This window comes from Pleurodeles waltl, chromosome 5, assembly GCF_031143425.1.
Source record: "Pleurodeles waltl isolate 20211129_DDA chromosome 5, aPleWal1.hap1.20221129, whole genome shotgun sequence".
NCBI lineage: Eukaryota > Metazoa > Chordata > Amphibia > Caudata > Salamandridae > Pleurodeles > Pleurodeles waltl.
Window position 1 is genome coordinate 661,956,733 of NC_090444.1, and position 24,800 is coordinate 661,981,532.

Sequence of the window (24,800 nt, forward strand, 5' to 3'; positions counted from 1 at the left end):
TGGCGAGTGCTGGTGCCTCACTACAGTCTGTAATGTGAATATGGCCATCATACATGTGACAGAGCATATATTGCACATTGGGTGCAGCTACCAATCAATACATTCAGTTGATAAGTTGGGAATGTCCATTAACATGATTTATGTATCATCAAAGTTGCCAACATTTCTTGTGCCTACATGTCAGCATGTGTCCCTTTCTCATTAGCAAAACATTTGTATGCTGCTGTTTCATGCATGGTCTATCTCTGTTGATGAGATGATGTCTGTATTCCCTCACATATATGTGCATGGCAACTGTGTGTGGAATAAGACGTTTATAATGGGGGCTACATTTCATGTTGTGCCACATACAGGAGTGTGTCACCATTGTTTATTGGCTGACACATACCCTCATGCACCATAGCATGTTGTTTGCCATGTACAACTGCAGTAGCAATGAGGGGTATGACAGGTAGGCTTAGACTTTTTAGTTACAATTTGCATTTCTATGCTGTTGGTGTAGAATCATGTAGCAACGTGCTTAGCACATCTCAAATGGGTAAGGTATGTAACCTGACTGTCGGTATGCATCACGGAGTGACTTGCAGTTATTTTGAAATCACATTTGTTTGGGTACAACCATTCATCCACAGACATCTGGGTCTGCATGACCATAATGGAGACAATGATGTAGCTTCCAGTGCAACATGTGAGGTCCTTCAACAAGTACTTACACATTTCTGGGCCTCTCCAACATCCAGGGGACTAATGGCGTCTACTGATGCACTCAGAGAGTGTCATTGTAAGGGGTGCCAGACATTAGTGGTGATTTCCCTGGGGCTTGCTGATTTATTGTGTTGTGGATTTTAGGGACATCTCTACCTGACATATTGCACATGATGTCTACAGTGTCCATTTCCATGCCAAATGGATGGCCTAGCTGAGAAACATTATCACTACCTCCATGATTCCATTGGGACAAATATCACTTGGCAGAGTGTGCATTGTGGAACTGCTTCCAGTGTGACGTAAGTATTTCCATATCACCTTCTCCTGGCTATTGTACTTTTGTGAGCAACATGGCAGGATTTTGGAGCATCATTTCTTATTGTTGGGTCATTATGTATGTGACATATAGAAGTGTGCATGAACTTCTGTGGGATCTGTTGGAATGCAGTTAGCATTGGTCTACTTTTGTATGACAACAGTTTACTGAGGTATGCTCCATGGGGCAAAGCGTTGATGGTGATGAGGTCTCCTACTAGTTCAGTGGTTTCTGTGATTGCACAACCTTAGCCATGCACTTGTAGTTGTCTGAAATCCTGTTTTTCCTATGGGCAACTAGTGTCAGTTCAATTTGCATGCATAGATATGGTGTGGCACATATATGGGCCACTTAGGTGGAGTTTGTGGCTGGGGCCTACTTGACATCATGGTAATATTTGCTAATCAGAGCTGTTTGGTCAAGTGTGATCATGGGCATAACCCTATTTCTCATTGTATGTGCAGCATCAGCCCAGGGAAGCGAAGGAGACAGGGCATAGACGATTGGGGATGCATCTGGCCACGGGACCTTGGGTCAAGGCACCACGGACACAGAGGCACCCAATGTCCCAGAGGGTGAGGTGAGTGCCACAGAGAGACAGGAACAACATCATCTTCATCATCGGACTCTTCTTCTTCCTCTTCAGACCACTAGTGGTGGCAGACCCATCGGGGCGAACCCCTGTACAATCTTTGTCCTCTACCCCATCTTCTATCGCCACCCTCCCTGTTGCTCCACACCACATTGCCCATGTCAGTTCACTCAAGAGGGTGGGGGTCTCTTTTGTCACTGGCACCTCCGCCCCTGTTACCCTTACTGCCCTCATTAAGGAGGCTATTGACCTCCTGAGGAGTATCTCTGTGGGCCAGACAGCCTTCGTGAGTGCCTTCCAGGGACTGGCAACCCAACAGCAGCAGACAAATGCATTGCTGGAAGCATTCATGGTGCAATGTCTGGCTTAGATCTTTTCAGGCTCTGGCCTTCACACTGGCAGCAGCCAGCCACCCCCAACCTTCTGTCCCTCTCCACCTCCCTCTTCCCAATCCAAATCTCCCATTCCCTTACCTACCTCAAGCACACAGACCGATCCATGTGCACTCACCTCAACACACAAGAACAGCAGTCATAGACCCAAGCACCACAAAGCACACTTCCATACAAGCAAGCAACAGACCCCCAACAGCCTACACACAACATCAAGCATACCCTGAGGCACCACCACAACAGTCAGTGACACACCCACCAAACTCAGCATACCCGCAGACACCAAGCCAACAGAAACACACACATCCACCACTCTATCACCCAGCACCTCCACCACCCAACCCCCCAAGACACACAAACACCCACCCTCCCCCATGCAACAGACACCACCCAAACACAAGCATTCCTCCCACATGCACACACCCACGGCATCTGCACTGACACAGCAGAAAACCGCTCCCTCAACCTCCAAATCCCCACCCCCTTCTGCTGACTGCTCCCATGTTCCTAAGAACATTTTTTAGTTTGACCTTGAACTTTCCCCTATTCCCTCCAACCACGTCCCAAACCCCAGAGGCCCCAACCCACCTTCCAACCCTTCCCTTCCATCTCCAATTCCTCCCGTCACACCTGCTCCCCTGCAAGCACCCATATCCCTCTCACCAAGACGGAGCCCACCCCTCCTAAAAAGAAGTTCACCCCTCCTAAACCCAAATCAATCCATCCCAAATCCTCCCTCCAGCCCCCAAAGATGATCACTGAGGTGCCTACCTGGACACTTGATGTACCTTCCTGTGGAGGTTCCCTGGCAGTTAGGAGTTAAGTGTTGTGGGTACACTATCACTTCCAAGAGCTTGATTACAAACATTCAGACTTATTAGAGTATATTCATCACATCCCTGAATTTCAAGTTTGCAATGACCAATGCATGTCCAATGTTCCTTTTATTATACCCAATGATTTTTGATTATGCAAAATGTATCACACCTGCTAAACTCATGCCAACTGTAACTGCCAAAACATGTGCTCTTCACAATATGATCTGTATTGAACATGCGCCACAATCAGGAGGATAATTGCTAATTTTCTTAACAAGCAATCAACTGATTTTCCAAATGCTCCAACTGTAGCTGCCAAAATGTGTGCTCTTCACAATGTGATCTGTATTGAACATGTGTCAAGATTAGGAGGATATTTGCTAATTTTTTTAACAAGCAATCAACTGTCAAAAGGCACATGTGCACATTTGATTATTTAAGGGTGCTTGTGAGTCTGAGGGCTTGCTTGGCTTCGTACCTATTGCTCCGCTCATTGGTGTCCAGTCAAGTCAATGCTCCGCTCACCTGTCTCCAGTCAATTCAAGTTCCTTGTCATCCAGCCTGCCTCCAGTCGAGTTCAAGCATTTCTTGTCCTCCGGATAGCCTACAGTTGAGTTCCTGCGATTCTCACCCTCCTGTCAGCTTCCTGCAGAGTCCGGGCTCTCGTCTTCCATCTTCTGCTGACAATCCTGTATTTCTTTAAAAGAGAGAAAATAAGAAAGGTGAAAAAAAACTGTTTGGGTTCTTCTGAAGTTTTCAAGCAAGTAACTTAATTTCAAGGTAAAGAAAGATTAATCGTTTAATGTGCGCTGCACCAAAATCAATGAAATAAAACATAGCTCTGTCTTTTAAGTCATTTATGACAACAAGATCTAGCATGATTTATCATTTGGGTGATGTTATAAGCTTGAATAAAAGTAATGTCATTTCTATGTTATATTGAGGTATAATGTGTTCATCAAACAACTCTTTTGTACATAGGCATTTCTCTAATATTATATGGATTTGTAGTGTTAGATAACAGTTAACAAAATGAGTCTTTAGTTTCTAAGCATTAGTACTTCATCAATGGTACACTCCCGGTGTCTCCTTAGAATGCAGAGACGAATGGATCAACTGGGAGCTTACCTTAGAATGTTGAAGTGACAGGACTGAGAATGTGGCGGATGGCGAGTGAGGAGTTCTCAGAATAAAGACTTCTTTTTCCTCTTCACTTTATTTTGGCAATGAGGATGGGATACCTGTGCAGGGGGCAGTTGAACTCCTCACCCCTGATATTCCTTGCCATCGTTGGAGAACTGACTCTCTGAGTCACCGGTGAGATCCTGCTTTCTCTTTGTTGCAGCATTATCGGAGTCGTACCAGTAGCCCCAGCACCACTGACAGAGGTTGCTGAAGCTGGGATTGCATTTTTCATTCCCAGTGGGCATTTGGGGGCATTGATTACAAGGCCGAACAGTGTGGAAAAATTATCCGTTCTTATGGAACGTCAGCACTGAGAAGTCACGGAGTTGTGTTTTGTCGCTCCGCATACATCTTCGGCTCGTCTTGGATGACGGTGAGGACCTTGGAGGCGGAGCAGGGCGGCGTTTGGAGGAGGCGTATTTCCACGGCACTTGCGTACGATGCAAGTATTGAGAGGCTGATTTCCTTGTTTCCTTTTCTTGTGTTTTGTGGGTGGGTGTATCCGGGCGCGCCTCCAACTGCCGGCAATCGAGTGGAGTGAGACACAAACTGGTGGACACGGCATACACCAGAAAACGAAGGAAGATTGAGCTGCGACCTGTGAAGTACGGACAAGTTCCTTATGAGTGGTGGACTTTGGTTGTGATGTTTCCCTATGGCTTAAGGAGGCGCGATGCCACCGCACTATTAGGTTAATACTGTACAAACCCTTAATAACGTTGCAGACAATTGTGGGTGAACTCTGGCAAGTGGGGCAGCCTCCGGAATCGCCGTTAATTATAGGTACATAAAAGGAGAAATCCATCTCCATTGTAACTGTGCTATTGGTGGTATGACATTTGTTAACAGGATTTAAGGGAGGCAGGAGGAACTGAAGGAGAAAAAAAAAACTATTTCCAATTTTTAAGGTTTCTTCAGGATGGAAGTGTCTGGTATCCCTATTCACATACGTGGGGATAAAAGTTAATACTGTAAGTGCCATCCCCACGTCAAGATCGTTCAAGGGATTTATATTAAGGAGGTTTGGATGATTACTATTTTCTTTTAGATTACTGTATAAGGTATAACAGATAGCATGACAGCCGCTAGTATGTCCTAACCTCCTCCTTCCCTAAACGAGGTAGGGGAACCTAGTCTACCTTGGAAGGACTGGGTAAGGCTATTTGAATCTTATCTAATTGCTATTGGAGGAGAGAAATTCACACCCTTAAGGAAACAACACATTCTCCTACATAACTTAGGTATTCACCGACGAAAAGTTTATGATAATTTATCGGTTCCTGAGGAGGAGGGAGATGGATTAAATGATTACAAAAAAACGCTCAAGAAATTAGAATGTCATTTTGGTTTAAGAGTCAATGTAGTTTTAGAGAGGCACAAGTTCTTTAGTAGGACGCAAGGCAAAGATGAGAAAGTTTCTAGCTATGTTGCATGTTTGAAGGGGTTAGCCACCACTTGTGAATTTGGAAATCTGGAGGACTCCTTAATTAGGGATCAATTGGTAAGGTGCGCTAATAATATTAAGATACAGGAAAAACTATTGATCCTAAATCCTGCCTTAAAAGAGGCTGTTGATGTTGCTAAGAGTATTGAACACACAGCAGAGTGTATGAAATTAATCAAAAACATTTCCATTGAAGATGAAGTGAAGGAAATCAAATCTAGCTCCAAACAGGAGTGTAGAGAACCTAAACTGGAGGATGATGCTAGAGTCCATGAAGTATTCCTTAAAAAAAATAATCTTGAAGGTGGAAAAAATAGGTGCTTCAGGTGCGGTAATAGTAGACATCTAGCTAACACCGCAGTGTGCCCTGCTCGTAACTGTATATGCCGGAAATGTGGAGCCAGGGGGCACTATGCTCGGGTATGTTAGGGTGACAAAAGTGAACGCAATTAAAGGAAAGTGGTGCATAAAGTGGAAGACTCCCAAGATCTACAGGGCAAGTTTGTATTGCAAGTAAAAGAGGATGACGAGATCAAGTGTGGAAATGAATCATACCCTTCTTGTGATATTACTCCGGATGGTGAGAGCGTAAGAGTGTTTGCAGATTAATGTTCCCCGTTCACCTTCAGAAATGATACATTTATGAAAACAGTTTTCGTAAGAAAGGGTATGTGTTACAACCTGCGGACATTTCTCCTGGCAGGAATAATAATGATCCTATACCGTTGAAGGGCATGTTATGCATGCAAATAACATTTAATTGCAGGCAAACCACAGGCAAGGTATATTTTACCAGCAAGGGATCCAATCTGTTAGGTTGGAAACACCAGAGAGATCTGGGCATAAGGCTAGACCCTAACATGGAGGAACCGGTTCTACTGGTAGATGCTTTGGGTTGTGCGTATGGTGTGTGTAAGGAATTCCCTAAAGTATTTGAAGAAAAATTGGGTCTGTTGAAAGCCTACCAGCATAAAATCATAGTAAGGGAAGATGCAGTCCCAGTGGCTCACAAGGTCAGACCTATTCCGTTACTGATGCAAGAACCTTTGAGACAAAAGTTAAACAGACTAGAACAGTTAGGGGTCATCGAACCTATTGAAAGCTTCTTATGGCTGTCTCCCATTGTTGTCGCTCGGAAACCTGGCGGTAAGGGCATACGTGTGAGTGGACTTGAGGGATCTAAACACCAATATTTGGATGGAGAGGTTTCCCTTGCCTAGGATTAATGAAATGTTAAGCACCATGGGCCCAGCCAAGTTTTTTAGCATCATAGACTGATCCTCGGCCTACCACCAAGTCGAATTGCACCCCTCTTCATGTTCTCTCACCTCTTTCATCACACCATTCGGGGCTTTCAGATTTTGAAGGATGCCATTTGGCCTGGCATCTGCAGCGGCCGTGTTCCAGCGTATTATGCAAAGCATTTTACAAGACATTGACTGAATATTATGTTTCCAGGATGACGTACTGATACATGGTATTAGTAAAGAGGAGCACAATGATACCTTAAGAAAAGTATTCAAAGCACTAAGACAAGCTGGTATGACGATTAAAAGAGAGAAATGTCAAATTTGAGTGGTATCAATAGAAAATCTTGGACACAAAATCATAGAAGATGGCGTTCAACCTAAACATGATTTAGTGGTGGCAGTGAAGGCGGCGTTGGCACCCACTAACAAACAGGAACTTAAATCATTTTTAGGTTTAGCTGAATACATGGCAAAGTTTGTGGAGAACTTTGCTGCTGTCACGGCCCCTATGAGGGTACTATTAAAAAAAGATGTTCCTTTTTAATGGAATACATAATGCCAATTGGCATTCAGCACGGTGAAGGAAGCTATTGTTCAGTCCCCACATTTAGGAAACTTTAACTCAAAAAAAAAAAACGTGGGTAACAACTGATGCCAGTGGCCAAGGTCTGGGGGCGACGCTGTCTCAGAGTGTTAACGGACAAGAAAGAATTGTAGCATTTGCGTCTAGATCCTTGTGCGGGGCAGAAGTAAACTATTGCTCAATCGAAAGAGAAACCCTAGCATGTTTTTGGCCCCTAACCCACTTTAAATTCTTCTTGTGGGGTTTACCTTTTACAATTAGGACAGATCACAAACCTCTCATCAACATATTTACTACCAGGGGTAGAGAACGTGCCACTCCACGCATAGCTAAGTGTATGATGGGCCTCGAAGGCTACAATTTTGGAGTGGAGTACGTCCCAGGTAGTAAGAATATTATAGCCGAATATCTGTCCAGATCTCCAGGGGGTGGTCTGATAGAGGAGGAAGTACAGGACGGTGAGTCAGGGAAGCAGGCACTATAACCGGTATTACTAGTAGAACTAGCAGGTCTCACGAAAGAGGAGTGGGAGGTAGAGACCAGGAATGGCCAGGTGTTACAATTGCTCAAGGAGAAAGTCATCAAAAAGTGGCCAAATAAACTAAAGGACAAAGAAGAAGATTTGAAGGGGTACTAGGACGTCAGATCGGAACTTCACATTTCCAATGATATGGTAATGAGAGGAGAGAGAGTAGTACCTCCTAGCAGATTGTGGAACAAACTGGTGGGGCTAGCGCATGAAGGACATTTAGAACGTAGTCTCACGAAAATCAAGTTGCGAGCCACATATTTGTTTCCCGCAATGGATCGTTTGGTAGAATGTGTGGTAAGAGATTGTTTCACGTGCGCCATGAGTGATAAAACAAATCTGACACGGAGGACACCTTTGTCACCTATGAGTGTCCCTGTGAAACCTTGGGATAAACTAGGATAAGACATATTAGGACCTGTAAACAATTTGGGTGGCAGGGAGCGTTATATTTTTGCATTGGTAGATTACCATTCTCATTGGACAATGATTAAAATCATGAACCAGATAACAACCTGGAAGCAGTTAACTTTTTATCAGAAGCATTCATGAACGAAGGGATTCCCAGTATGCTTGTGACTGACAATGGCGTAAAATTCACTTCTGATGCCATGAAGGAGTTCCTCAAGAGGTGGGGTGTTCACCATTTTAGAACAGCTCTGTACAATCCCCGTGTGAATGGTCTGGTTGAGAGAGTTAACAGAATAATTAAGGAGTGTCTCCAAATGGCATCAGTTTCTGGAGTGTAGGGGGAATCAGCACTAAAACAAATGTTATGGTTTTATCATACTACTCCTAATCTAGTTACGGGGGTGCGCCGTTCCAGTCTCTCAAGGGAAGGCATCCCGGAACCAAACTAAATACTAATTGGTTGAAGGGAGGGGAGAAAGTGTTTGAGAAGAGGGAGGTGGTCGCTGAATGTGTTTGATAAAATCAGGAGAAATACAGAGGATGGTAAAATGATAAACATAGTACTAAGGACAGATTATGGCAGGTAGGACAACGGGTCAAGGTCAAACTTCCCATTCCCACGTGTAATACTTGTAGCAAGTTTTCCAGACCACTTAGAATTAGAGAAGTTTACAAAAATGGTGTTAAATTGGAGGACAGAAGAATTTGGAGCATCGACCGTATTGTGGACCACCAAGAACCAGTGGCTAATCTGGGTCAGAACTCAAATGTGGAAGAAAATGACCCTGATCCAGTAGATGTACAGAACCGGTACAGAAGTACCAGGACCAAAAGAAGTACATCATGGCACAAGGACTTTGTATTTCTACATTAAGGAGGGGAAATAGGTTATAAGCTTGAATAAATGTAATGTCTTTTCTATGTTATATTGAGGTATAATGTGTTCATCAAACAACTCTTTTGTACATTGGCATTTCTCTAATATTATATGGGTTTGTAGTATTAGATAACAGTTTACAAAACGAGTCTTTAGTTTCTAAGCATTAGTACTTCATCAATGGTACACTCCCGGTGTCTCCTTAGAATGCAGAGACGAATGGATCAACCGGGAGCTTACCTTAGAATGTTGAAGTGACAGGACTGAGAAGGTGGCAGATGATGAGTGAGGAGTTTCTCAGAATAAAGACTTCTTCTTCCTCTTCACTTATCGTGCGGTGTCTTTATAACAGGTGAGAATCCCAGATACTGCTAACCAGGCATTAAGGAAAGACATATTTCCGGTAACAAGTGCTCCACTGAGAATTAGGAGATCGGAAAAAGAACAATTTTATCAAAACTATTATTGGCAAAAGATTACGCCAGTACACAAAGAAGCCCTTTAATCGAATTGATTGTTTTTGAGTTTGTACATTGCTTTAGAGACTCTGTGAAAGTATTGTAAAAATTGGAAGAGACTTGTTCAGCCTTATGGAATCATAGGTAAAGAACACACAATAGATCAACAATAACTGAAATTCTGCAATGAATAATTCTGCAACAGTTTATGTAAGTTGAATGTATTAATGAAGTAATTCTTTTGAAGCTCAGAATCCTCAAAAGCAAGAACCCAGTATTTTGAAAAATCAGAACTCTCGACACCCAACACGACACGCACTCCAGGGCCCAGCAGTCCAATTCTGCAGTCTACGAAGCGGAATTCAGGTGAGTGGCTTACACAGAACATTAAGTGATAACACAGGGATGTGCTGAACATTTCAAGATGGACTGGCCTCTGGCCTTGGACTTTTCAATTTGCAATTTAATAAACCCAAACATTTGTTTAGTTGGGTACACATTTGTCCTACAATTCCTTTTATTCCTTAATGTTGTTCCTGAGTGACTTGTGTTGTATGCCCACAGTTGTGTGTGTTTCGGCCTGCTTGCTGATCCCTTTTTAGGCAGTGTTGGAGTCCCTTAAGACAAGGGTATATCTTGACTGTATGGATATGTGGGTATAAATGCAATGGTTATATCATGGCATTGTGTACTGTTTGGTATGGTAAGTATTTCATTTTGTGTTGTCCAATGTGAGCATGTATGGTGTTAAACTTGTCCCCCTGGTATGGATTATGGATTCATCTCATGCGTGACAGCTTGAGATTTGTTTGTGCAGACATGGAGTGTGTTCAATTGTGCTAGTTTCCTTTGCATTTAACTGTGCATGTGTTCATTTAGCTACATGTCCCTTGCAGCTACTTCATGTAGAGGTATGTTCCATGCGGTTGGAGTTGTATGTGCTTTGTTGACTTGCACTGCCACATTGTGCAGATAGACATGTCATTCGGCTGTAGTATTGATTATCCCTGAGATACATGTAGTGCCAATTCCTGCTCACATTTTTTTAAGGGGCATGTGAAAAGTGATATGTGTCCCAGTGCAGACTCTTTCTCTGAGTGCTTCTGAGGCCCCATCATTACTGTGCAGGTATTGTTTGCATAGTGAGCTTTGTATATTTGTCGCTCTGTCTAGGGTGTGACCTGTTGGCCTTCCATTCTGGTGCAATGTGGGTGATGTGTGTGTCCATTGCCAGGCTGTTTACTGGAAGTAGTGTTTGTGTTCCATGCCACATCCACATGTAAATGTGTTAAATGTGACGACAGTCCATGGCATGTGAGTAATGTGAGTGTGTGAGTTGTATTTGTAGATGTTATGTCGCTCTGTTGTTGGCGTTCTGTGACACAATGTTGTGTACGCTTCACTATCCATGTGCCTGAGACGTGTGTTTTTGTGTAGTGTTGCAGTGCAGTGTGAGTGAGTGACTTGCTCAAAGGGGGCATATTGTGACTGTTAATGTGTCCTTCTTTGTGTCTGATTCTGATATGGGACACAATGACAAGTGTACCTGGTGCCCATAGCGTGACCGCCACATGAAGGGGATGAAGGTGCGATGATCTATTGTTGAGCATAATAACTCAAGTAGGTGTGTGTACTTAGGGTTGGTTGTGTCCATGGCAGCGTGGATTTTGTGCTCCATTGATGATCATCAGCATCTGCAGGACGTGTGTGATGGACTCCATGGTGGTATCGGACATGTGAGGCTGCCTGCAGAAGAGTGTTTCCCTTCATAGTCCCCATTTCCACCTGCTAAGATGTGGTAGTTGGACTTTCACGGTCACATTGGCCATGTGCAACCTCATAATGTGTCTGGCAGGAACACTGTCTTGCTTCAGCTCCCTTGTGACCACATCAGTTTGTGCAGTCTGGTGGTGCTGGCTGGCCCACAGCAGTCTTTGCTCCATAGGCCAGCATGACTCACAGTATGGAGGTCTGACAGCCAACCTGACAGCGGTAGGACCACCAGCACTGCCAAACTCGTAATGAGGTCCTAAGTCTTTCAACTTTAAGTGAACATATTAGCATTTTGTAGATTTTAATAAATGAAATGAAAGGTACATTATCTACCATATATATTGTTTTGCAGAAAGCAAGCCTAAACCCTTCTCAATTGTCAAATTTAAGAGTAACTGCCAAATTACAAAAGCACCTATGTGAAACTGAAGAACAAAATTTAGACATAGCAAAATTTTTAATCACAGCTTTAATTCCCTTTGAGTGATAATGATTTCCTCATACACTCAATTGTCTAATGAATTAGCTCCACTCAGATTAAAACAACACATACACATGAGTTTAAAGGATACTGACGAGATATATATGAAGTCACTTTCACTGCTAATTAACTTCAATGGAGTACTTTTTCACACACCCAACAAATTCCTCCAAGAAGTGAATTCTAGCATGCTGATGGATGCGCCAATGACCAAAAGCTCAGTTGGGTTGCCATAAGCTAAAATAGGTGTTACTTTATTGAGGTGTACTCTAATTATTAATCACAATGTGTGCCGTCAATATATATAGCGCATCTACCCAATTAATGAGAGAACTCTTTTTAGGTTGATATTCAAGCAAAGGTACTGAGATTCAATGAAAAGCACCCAGCTCATACCTGTATAATTATGAATTTTGATTTTAGTTAGCACTATGCCATCAGCATATGTTTGTCCCTTAAAATACGTATTCCAACACCTTAGAGTGGAATTTATCATAGTTAAGTTTAAGATTGTAAATGTGTGACTAGCTAGTCAAGGTACTGACCATCCTCAGCAGCTTTAACACCATCTGCTGTCAAAGTGTTCTTCAGCATAGATCAGTGTTCTCTCTTTATGAGCACTGAGTACTGCCTTAGGGCCTCATTACGAGGTTGGCAGTCCAAGGACTGCCAGTCTTTCGGTGAAGGTTGGACCACCTCAACTGTGGTGGTCCAACCTCCATCACACAGCCCTGGTGGGCGGACTTGCCAGGGGACCGCAGTCCCCACCGGGAACTGCCGGGAATGTGGTTCCCGGCAGTTAAACAAAGGTCTGAGATGTACCCAGCCAGGGAGGTGCTGAGTTCAGTGCAGCCTGCCTGATTACAACTCAGCTTTCTGCCAGGCTTCTCATGGGGTGGTGCCCACCGTGAGAAGGCCAGCAGGAAGCCAGTGCTGGGAGCCACAGGGAGAGCCCTGCACTACCCAGCACCATTGGAATGTGAACTGTCTGCTTTGCAGTCTGCTTTGTAGACAGTGTGCATTCCGAGGGTGCTGTGTGCTATGGTATTGGCCTCAGCTTCCTTAAGGAAGCCAAGACAATATCGTAGCACTGTTCCTGCTGGGCAGCCCGGTGAGAAACGCATACCAGGGGACACACCACTGCCATGGCGGTGGTGTCCTCCAAGCAAGTTTGCCGGTGTTGTGGTGGGACCACCAAACATGTAGTAAGCCCATTAGCCCATATGCAGATAACTCATGTATATGTTAAAACCAATGGCAGCAAATACACTGACCTGTGGTACAACAAATGGATGGAGGGCTTGGTTTAACAGAAACTGCACTGGGTTATGTGATTTTGATATAATCTTGCTTCATACACAGCTGCAATGCTTTTCGAACATGTAGCTATCGGGGGAAAATATTTAGCATGAAGTCATATTGCAGTTTGTAAACAAAAAATATATTTACCCATATAGATTTAAATATCAAATTAAACAAAACAAGATTGGATACTAGTTACATTTATAGTCACTGCTGATGGTGTGCTCAGCATAACATACAAATAGCGGTTCTTGTGTAGACCACAAGAATAAATAACACTCGAATATTTCCTACTATTAATACAGAAGTTCTGGTTTCACTAAACAAGCTGGTTAGGCAAACGTTTGTGGTGTGCTAAAAACAAACTGATGGAAATACTCATCAAATTGATGCAGTGATATGGTATATTCTTCTTCAGTAATCAAATATTAGCCTGGCCCTTAGAGTTGAACGGAGGCCCTGAGTTAGGCCTTAGATGTGAACTGCATTTGTACGGTGAAAAAACTGTTTACCACCTCTACTACAAACTGAAGTGAAACATGCGCTAGAAGTAAGAAATACTCTATTGTGCCATTAAAGCAGCTCAAGTAAAAAGTGGAAAAAAAGCTGTTAGTAACCCGTATTATGGGCCACATGTACAGAGCATTTTACTAGTCGTAAATGGGCCAATTTGTAGAACCAGCCCATTTGCGACTAGAAAAATGGTTTTTGGGATGTACAAAGCCCAAACTGTGATTCGGCAACTTGTTACCGAATCGCAATTTGGGTTTTATGATTCGGTATTAGGTAGGAGTGTGTTCAGGGTGTCCCTTCCTAATACTTAATGTGAATGGTATATATGATTGCTTTGTGACTGTGAATGCGGTTGCAAAACAATCACAGTTAGCGCCAATTTCAAATTGGTGTTAACTCATTTGCAAACGGAAAAGGGTCCCATAGGGAATACTTCCCCTTTGTGTTTGGTAGTGAAAATATTTTTTCAGAGCAGGCAGTGGCTCCACGGACCACTGACTACGCTGAAAAAAATGAAAAGAAAACTTTTAATTTTTAATTTTGAACTGCATCCCGTTTTCCTTTAACCCCCTTGCTGCCAGGCCTTTTTTCCCCCCTTAGGTGCCAGGCCTTTTTTTGGTTATTTGGGGCAGTTCGTGCTGAGACCCTCATAACTTTTTGTCCACATTAGATACCCATACCAAGAAATTACCAAAAATACAGCACCATTTTTTTTAAACAGGAAAAAAAGGGCTGCAGAAGAAAGCTTGTGTTTTTTCCCCTGAAAATGGCATCAACAAAGGGTTTGCGATGCTAAAATCACCACCTTCACAGATTCCAGGAACAGGCAGACTTGAATCAGAAAACCACATTTTTCAACACAATGTTGGCATTTTACTGGGACATACCCATTTTAATTTTTTTTGTGCTTTCAGTCTTCTTCCGGTTAGTGACAGAAATGGGTGTGAAACCAATACTGGATCATAGACAGCTAAACATCTCTGAAAAGTTGTCAAAAGTCTGAATTCAGCAAGGGGTCATTTGAGTAGATCTTAAAGAAAATAGCAGCTGAAATACAAAAATATTGAAATTGAGGTGAAAATCAGCCATTTCTCTCCACGTTTTACTCTGTAACTTTTTCCTGCAATGTCAGATTTTTAAAAGCAACATCCAGTTATATCTGCTGTACTCTTTTGGTTGTGGGGATATATAGGGCTTGTAGGTTCATCAAGAACCCTAGGTACCCAGAGCCAATAAAGGAGCCGCACTTTGCAATGAGTTTTCATTGTATACCAGGTATACAGCATTTCATTTGGTGAAATATAAAGAGTGAAAAATAGGAATCAAGGAAACCTTTGCATTTCCAAAATGGGCACAAGATAAGGTATTGAGAAGCAGTGGTTATTTGCACTTCTCTGAATTCCGGGGTCTCCATACTTGCATGTGAATTACAGGGCATTTCTCAAATAGCTGTCTTTTTTACACACTGTCTTACATTTGGAAGGAAAAAATGTAGGGAAAGGCAACACTTGTTCTTCTATTCTGTGTTCCCCCAAGTCTACTGATAAAAATGGTATCTCACTTGTGTGAGAAGGCTTAATGCCTGTGACAGGAAAAGCAACATGGACACATCACATTTTTACATTGAAATCTGACGTGTTTTTTGGAAAGTGCCTAGCTGTGGATTTTGGCCTCTAGCTCAGCCGGCACCTAGGGAAACCCTCAATACTGTGCATTTTTGAAAGCTAAACACCTAGGGGAATCCAGGATGGGGTGACTTGTACGGCTCTCACCAGGTTCTGTTACCCAGAATCGTTTGCATACCTCAAAATATGGCAAAAAAAACACTTTTTCCTCACATTACGGTGATAGAAAGTTCTGGAATGTGAGAGGAGCCACAAATTTCCTTCCACCCAGCGTTCCCCAACATCTCCTGATAAAAATGGTACCTCACTTGTGTGGGTAGGCGTAGTGCTCACAACAGGAAATGCACAACATGGACACATCATATTTTCCCAAAGAAAACTGACCTGTTTTTTGCAAAGTGCCCAGCTGTGGATTGTGGCCTCTAGCTCATCCGGCACCTATGGGAACCTACCAAACCTGTGCATTTTTGAAAATTAGACTCCTAGGGGAATCCAGGATGGGATAACTTGCGACGCTCTAACCAGGTTCTGTTACCCAGAATCCTTAGCAAACCTCAAAACTTGGCAAAAATACACGTTTTCCTCATATTTCGGTGCTGCACAGTTCTGGAATCTGAGGGGAGCCACAAATTTCCTTCTACCCAGCATTCTCTCACATCACCCAATAAAAATTGTACCTCACTTGTGTGGGTAGGCTTAGTGCCTGTGACAGGAAATGCCCCAAAACACTACGTGGACACATCAAAATTATCAAATACAAAACTACCTGTTTTTATGAGGGTGGGGGACACCTGTTTTTGGTCCTATACTCAGTAGCCATCTAGTTGAACTTACCAAACACAGAATTTTTTTAAAACTAGACACTTGAGGGAGTTCAGGGATGTGTGACTTGCATTGACCCCAACATTTTCTTACCCAGAATCCTCAGCAAACCTCAAATTTAGCTAAAAAAAATCACAGTTTTCCCACATATCTGTGTGGGATCAGTGCACCAGCACAAATTTCCTACCACCGAACATTCCCATCAGTCTCCCGATAAAAATGATACCCCACTTGTATAGGTGGGCCAAGTGCCAGTGACAGGGAAGAGCCAAAAACATGTTGAAAATGAGGGGGGACCTAAGCGGGTCCTAAAGGGCAGTTTGGAAAAAAATGTTTTTAGGCTGACAAGTGGGGCTGATTTTTTATTGGTATAGATGCGACAAAGCTGGGTGGTAGGAATATTGTGGATTCTTGCAGATTCCAGAAGATTCCATCACAAAAATGTGAGGAAAATGTGTGATTTCAAGCAAAGTTGAAGATTTGAGTTAATTGTGGGTAAGAAATTGGTGCAGGTGCATGTGAAGCACACCACCCTGGACTCACCCAGATGTTTAGTTTTCAGATGTGTCTAGGTCTCGTAGATTTTTCTACATGGCAGCGTCCCAAAGTCCAAAAAGTGCAGCCCTCATCGTTCCAAGTGGGACGATTTTGAGAGTTAGACAAACTCTCATGGCCCAAATGTAAAACCAAAACCCAAAATAATCAAATGTCCTTTTGCTTGCCGTTGGGATAAGATCTGTTAGTGTGCTGGGGGAGAACTGAAAGACTGTTACCCCTTCAGTTGGGGTGGTGGCATAACCATGCCCGTACTGGTTGGTAGCAACCACCCCACTTTTTTTTTTTTTAGTTCCCTGGCATCTAGTAGGCTTTCTGCCCCCGGGGAGTGGATCAGCGGTAATTGCCCGATCTGCCCACCAGTGGCCAGAACAACTTTGTCCCCATTTATTGGGGGTGGGAGTATGGCCATACCCCCACCCTTCTTTTAAAAAAAAATAATCTTTCCTGGTGGGCTTTTTTGGCAGAATTGGCCTAAAATAATTTTTTCCCCCAGGGGAGCGACCCTTGCCTAAGGGGTTGCTCCTCTTGTGTGAAATTGGCGCAAAAGAAATCCCTGGCATCTAGTTGTTTCTGCACACTTTGGGGGAAGATTGGCCTAAGACAAATAGGCTGATATGCCCCCAAGGGTGGCAGAAATGGCCTAAAATCAATTTGTCCCCCCAGGGGAGCGACCCTTGCTTAAGGGGGTTGCTCTCCCCAAAAATAAAAACTATAACTATCCTTGGTGTCTAGTGGTGTCTGCCCCCGGGGGCAGATCAGCCTAATTAACATAGGGCTATCTGTCCCCGGGGGGCAGCAAAGGCCAAACAAAAAATGTGCCCCCTGGGGAGTGACCCTCGTCTAAAGGGTCACTCCTCTGATCAATGTTAACAAGAAAAAAATCCCTGGTGTCTAGTGGTTTCTGACTCCCATGGGGGCAGATCAGCCTAATTAATATAGGCAGACAGAAATGGCCTTACAAAAAATGCCCCCCTTGGGGTGCGAGCTTTGCCAAAGGGGCTGCTCCCCTCATGCCAATTTCAATATAGAAAATAAACTGAGCTGCGGGAATGCTCAGAGAGACATGAAAAGGAAGGGAAAAGCCTTTCCTTTCCTTTTCATGCCCCCCTGACCTGCCCTGCACCCGTACCAAGGAGAAACTAATCTGTTTCTCCTAGGTTGTGCTAAAAGCTCAGCTTCCAGCATAATGGGAGGCGACCTCTGATGAGGTCAGTGTGCAATGGCACGCTGACGTCATCAGATGTCACTGGGGGCTTGGGGTTGGGGGTGGAAGGGGAAGAGATTCCCCTTCCATCCCGGCCCTGGGAATGGGGGAGGGAAGCTTTTGGGGGGAGCACCAGCGATTCTCCCATTAGCCGGTCGCAGGACATAATGTTTACGTCCTTGGCGCCTCAGCGTCGCAGCCAAGGATGTAACTGTCACATCTGTGGTGACCAAGGGGTTAAGGAAAACGAGCTGTGTTTTTTAAAAATTCTGCTTTATTTACTATCCCTGTGAGTGCGGCCATTCTCAATGGAGTCTGACATTGCGACCTACCTCATCAATATTAATGAGGTAGGTCTTTTAGACCCCATTGAAATCGCTATCAGTGTGCTTAACACTGTTGTACATTTTGTTTTGCCACTCAGAATTTGCGATTCCAAAACAGATCGCAAATTGAGAGTTGCAAAACAAAAATTCATACATCTAGCCCTATGTGTTTTAGCGTTGTCGATTACAAACAATGTTATGTGAATTATATGGTGCTGGAGGTTACCTATCTAGATGCTGAAAACAATACAACTCATACATTGCTATAAAATCAACCCCCTCCTAGGAGGTGGAAGGATGCTCCAAGTGAACAACAGCATCAAGTAACAGATGTGTACTCTCCTGAGCTGATCCAAGATGTGATTGACAAAAAGTCCCAAGGCAATGGATAAAGCGGGCTTACTTACACAGGCCAGAGACTGGGGGCGGGGCGTGGGGTGACCACTCTATGTATACTGAAAAGAGCTGGCCACAATTGTAATGATATAACTCAGCAAATTAACATGATAAATAAAGTAACACTGGTAACACAATCTTCTCTCCATAACCCATATGCACATACAATTATTTCTGCAGGTTCTCACTGTAAAATTTATATAGGTGCAGATCCAAATAACCCTTAGCCGACACACTCCCCCAATAGAAATGCCCTTTCATCATTGACTACAGTAAGTTACTTAATTTTTTGTGATATAAAGTACATAGTGGAAGTGAAATTTGAAACGTTTCACATGCTAAAATTTTACATTTAATAACAGGGGGAATGTGGTGACGTGACATAATTTCTTTGATGTCAATGGGGTTATACAATCACACTTCAATTAATGTCATCGCGGTGTCACAGAGAGACTAATATCCTTCCTCTAACCATGGCATTTTCTGAATCAAAGGCAATGACATTTTTGATTTTTAAAATGTAAATTTATAATATAGCCTTTGGGATAAATGCTGTGTCAGTGTTTATGAGCATACTAGTTGTATTGTTCCTCCTAAAATAAAAAAAAATAGCTTACTGATTAAGCGTGGCAATAGGTCTATTCAGCATGAACGTATGTGCTCTGTCTCATGCACGCCAAATATGCGATTGAATACAGGAACTTCCTTTAGGGTTGAAAACAAGCATGTCAGAAATAGCAGACAATCTGCAAAAGAAGAAGACATTTCCAGACATGTACAGTTTGCAGTAATCTACTAACCAAGTATTATCTGAAGAAAAAACAATCAAGAAAATGAATTAGATAATAATCAATGTATTTAAGCTGTGGCCAAAATGACTATTTATCTAGGTTGCATGTCATATTATTGTTAACAGACGTATAATCTCGCACTGTTGCTGTCAGATTAAATTTGGGCAATGATATCCTAGTATCATGCATTTATATGTTGGGGTAGCTTTTTTACTACATTTTTAACATATCTCTATTACTCTGCATGGGCTTCAACCTTTTTCATGTGGTCAAAATGTTTTTTTATGTTTTAGACGTCTAATTATTTAACTCTGTCGAGGTATGCTTCCTTTCAACTACGTCAAGGTATGCACCAAATGATAATCCCATCTGAAGCTATAGTCATGCGATAGTATCTTTAGGATCGCTTATTTCTCTTCTTACCTATGTTTTCACTCTTTATGTCGTAGACCTACAAAGTCCCATCACCATGATAATAATTAATTCCCGTTCATCAGCAGGTGTACTAGACGAGTATCAAATACGAAAATTTAGGGATACATTCTCACTGCAATCTACATACATTCAGGGCATCATTACGAGTTTGGCGAACGGTTTAGGCAGTCCCCTGAACTTCCGATAGGGAGATTGCACCATAGTGGCCCCCTCCCCACTGGGTCCATTAAAAGTTTCCCACAAGGTCAGCAGGCAGAAACCTGAGCCTCCGACTGCTGGCCTAGCGGGAAACACCCCACAGCATTGTCTCCGGCTCGTATTTGAGCCGACGGTAATGTTGTAGGATGCAAGTTGCACCAGCACCCGCCCAGTGTATTGCAATGGTGCTAGCCAGGGAGACCACTACACTGTCCATGCCAAGTGCATGAGCAGTGCACCAGTTCTCCGCCAGCCTTTTCATGGCGGTGTTACATGTGTTAATTTTGTCCACCTGATTACTAGTTGTTAGGTTTTGGTTTTCGGTGTGAAAGGAACCAGACTAGATTTTTTTGCCCAGTAAAATGGGCTCCAGAACTCACATGAGATTTTGGCTGCAGCAGCAGTTAAGACTCATTTCCATTTTTTACTAACCTGGGGAACCATACAACGCTTCCCGCTGCTCGAAGTAAATTGCCCCTTCCCTAACCTACTCTTCTCCTCGCTCTACCGCACACCCCCATGATGAGTATGATGAGAGATATACAGAACTAATTTATCTCCATTCTAAGCGGTTATGAACTAGCACAGTGAAATATATTTACTGCAGGAATAGTATTACACTACCTGCCTTTTGAGAAATGAAAGAGACTTATGTTTTATGGCATTAATATTCAGACCGCACATTTCTGATAATCAACATATAGGGCCTCATTACGAGTTTGGGCGTCTCAGGACCAACATGCTGGTGGTGGCGGTTGTACTGTCAACAGGCTGGTGGAGATTATGACCATGGAGGTATTCACAACAGAATACAGCCAATGTGATCTAGCCGCCACGAACAACGGTTGCCACCTGTGGGCTGACGAAGTCCATGCTTCCTCTGGACAGATTAACGAGGCTGCACACCGCCAAGGTTTCTGCAACAGTTGCACCACAATGGAAACCCTGTCGGAAACCAACTGCATAAAAGAAGACACTCACCTTCAGGAAGCCCTATTAGTCCGGAGCCACAATGGAACCAGAACCACACGTCTTCCTGCTGGTCACCCAAAGACTTTGGAATCTGCAATGACAAAAGCAACCATAAGTACATACTCTTACCTATTATTGTTGTAGGTTGTCAATTTCTGTACACTCACACAACAGACATTCGGGAAGGGGGTGCAAGGGCAACACTCACATGTAACTGCACACTAACACGCACATTCACATACAGGACACACACTTTCATATACACAACAAAAGCACCACGACCATGAAACAAACACATACACACTTCACAAACACAGACAGGTATACACAGAAACACTGCACAGGCCCACACTCACACAGTACCGCACCACACCACAACACGTCATAATCATAACTTAACCGCACCATATCCAATCTCTTGGCAGGGATGCACAGGGGGCACTACCCAGGTACACATCTCACATACATCACAACATAGCACCAACAGGCAAAAAATACATACAAATGCACAATCATGCAACTTACCAATTGACTTACAAGAACACTGTATCTAACATTTTATGAACATAACACGCATATAGTCAAAGCACACAAAGCCACACAGCACACCAACAAACACATCTCAACACAAACAACACATAATACCAGAACAACAATACCTCTTGAACACACAAATGCCCATCACACAACACATACCCTACCACTTTCAGACAAAAGCTCTGCACACATCTTCACATACCGCATAAACAACACACGTAGCCCAAGCAAAACACACACATACAGACACACAACTAATGTCAGCCAGGAACAACTCCATACTAGGGAAAGAAAAGTATGACAAAGATGTAACCAGGAAACCAACAACTGGTTGCTTCAAGTAATTATTAGAACCAGAAATTTAAAAAACAAAGGCCATAGGCAGTCCATCATAAAGTCTCAATGCACACAGTGCACATATGTGTGCCCAGGTCTTGACTCCTGACTGTCTTGAAACCTCGACAGGTAGGGGCATCTATGGGGCAGGCAGGCACCTCAGGATTTGTCTGATTGGGGCGTTGGAGGGGGTTATGGGTCTGGGTCTTGGGTGGGGGCCTTTGGGATCTGGCCTGAGAAGGTGGGGTTTAGGCCTGGCCTTAGGTTTAGGGGAGAGTTGGCTTTTAGGTGGAGGGGTTGACTTCTTAGCAGGGGGAGGGGCATGGGAACTTGCAGGTGGCGGGGGAGGTCTTGGAGGTGGAAGGGCTGGATTTGGTGAGGGACACAGACCATTTAGGGTTATCTCGGGGTCGGAGAGGAGTAGGGAAAAGGGCAAACTCTGAAAGGAAAGCTTTTTTAGACACATGGGGAGAGTCATAGCAAAAGGGTTTGGGTGTGGAGGAAGAGGGCTTGGTTGTCAGACGTGTTGGTGTGTATGTCATGGGTGCATGTTTGTGCCAGGTAGGTTTGTGGATTTTGGGTGTCTGTTGAGGGGGGAGTGAGGGCGTTTATGAGTTTTGGGAGGAGGGGGTGGAGGTGCTGGAGGATGCCATGGTGGGTGAGTGAGTGTCTGTTGGGGTGTTGACTACAGGTATGGTGGATGTGCTGCATGTAGGCGTGTCTGTGATTGTGGTTTCTGCAGGTGTGGTGACTGAGGTGGATGTCTTAGGGTCTGCTGTGGTGCTGTCTGTGGGTAGGGTAGGTATAGTGGCTGTATCTGTGAATCTTGGTGTGGTGTCTGCAGGTGTGTCAGGTGTGGTGGGGGTGTCAGGGTCGGTTGTGACTGTTGCTCTATGTGTAGGTGTATGTTCCTTGTGTGCATGCCTGTGGTGTGTCTTGTGGTGCTTATGTTTGTCAGAGTTACCCTTGGGTGTTGAGGTGGTTGCATGCTTGTCTGTCTGTGTGCTTTGGCTGGGTCGGGGAAGAGGTGTTTGGGATTGGGAAGAGGAAGGTGGATGGGGAACGTGAGACAAAGGGTTATGGCTGCGATCAGTATGGAGGCCAGAGCCTGAAAGGATCTCTGTAGGCCAGCCAGCGCACCGTGAATGCCCTCCAGGAACGCATTACTCTGTTGGACTTGAGTTGCCAGTCCCCGGATGGCATTCACAATGGTCGACTGACTGACAGAGATCGACTTCAGGAGGTCAATAGCCTCCTCACTAAAGGCAGCAGGGCTGGCAGGGACAGGGGGAAAAGCCTACCCTCTTGGGTGACCAGGCACAACCAACTGGGTGGGGAGATACAGGGTAGGTGGTGGTAGTAAGGAGGGTGGCGGACTGAGATGGTGCTGGGGTGGTCCCAGATGGGTCTGCCACAGCCAGGGAGAGTCTACTGGATGAGGATTCAGAAGACAATGTTTAGAAAGAGTTTTTGGACCCACTTATCTTACTTATTGACACATAGACAACAAAGTCATGTCCAGCAATAGGGGCCTACTTAGCACACAGGATACATCCACAGACAACCACAGGGAGCATACCAACACCTACAATACAATGGACACTATTCATGTGCATTAAGGACACATACTATTTCGCTATTTATGCTGAGTAGGAACCTCTACATGATCACATCAAAAAACCTACAACACTAACATCTTTCCAGACATATGTAACCTAACTTCTTAGGACTGAAGTAACACTGACATAACCCACTTCTAATGTAACCATGATGGACACATACACCTAGAGTCCAGCAAATTGACTGACAACATATCCCATTCCACCTACATGTCTATGTCAAGTGGAATACCTTCTACACTACTAAGTCAGGCTGAAATTGGCTGATCCATTAAACAATCTGTCTTAACAGACTCAGATTAGCAAAGGTAAGTATGGCAAAGTAGAGGCATCAACATTACAACAGGCACAAAGTACCAATTGACACATGATGTAGGCACAAGGAAGTGTATGTTGCACTCATATAGGTATGGTACTGCCCTATGCAACATTACAGGATCTGAGAGACCAGCAGGCTATCCACTAATCTTCTCAATACCATATACATGGTGCAAAATGATTTAAAACACATGCCAATGAACAGTCCTGTACTCTTAATGTATTATTGCCACCATCCTTTTCCCTATGTAATATGTCCACCCTGATCAAACAGCACATTTGCAAATGTATAGTTCAAACATAACAATAGGGACACCTCTTTACACCTCAGAGGTAGTGTACTAAGTATGCCATGTCAAATTCCTGCTTGGGAGGTCAGCCTCGCATGAAGATTCCATCTATTTCAGTACACAAGATTATCCTGTTACTCATCTGTCAGACCCTATGTAGTACATAGAGCTAGATCCAGTGGAATAGGAGTGGTCAGAGACCAAAGAGCTAGACAACTTACCAATTGGGTATACGGACTGTGGATCAGTAGATGGGAAGGATGACACAGCAGGTAACACTGTCACATGTGCATCATCACATGCTGTCATACTATTGTGTTAACATATGTGAGTAACATGTCCCTACACACAATACAATGTCCACATCTGTGTATCAATGGTGGCAACTGTAGTACTATGTCTTCCTAGATGAGCCTTTACCTGTAGCACTTACCACATTGTCACAGCTAAGATACTTAGACATCATACACTTAACTGGCAGAGGGATGTACATGTGTTTAGTCAGTGCTTACCCCCTTGTGGCTGCTGTGCTGCCCTCAAACGTCCATCCACCTCAGGGTAGGCTCCCCTAAAATGCACGCCATTAGGGGGGGGCTAATGTCTGACGGGCACCTCTCCCTTATTGGGAGGACATCCCCAACTGGGCCTCTGCGGTCTTCTGGGCCAAGCGTCTCAGGTCCTCCCACCACTTCCTACAGTAGGTTCTCCACCAGCTGTGAACCCCCAGGGCCTGCACTTGCT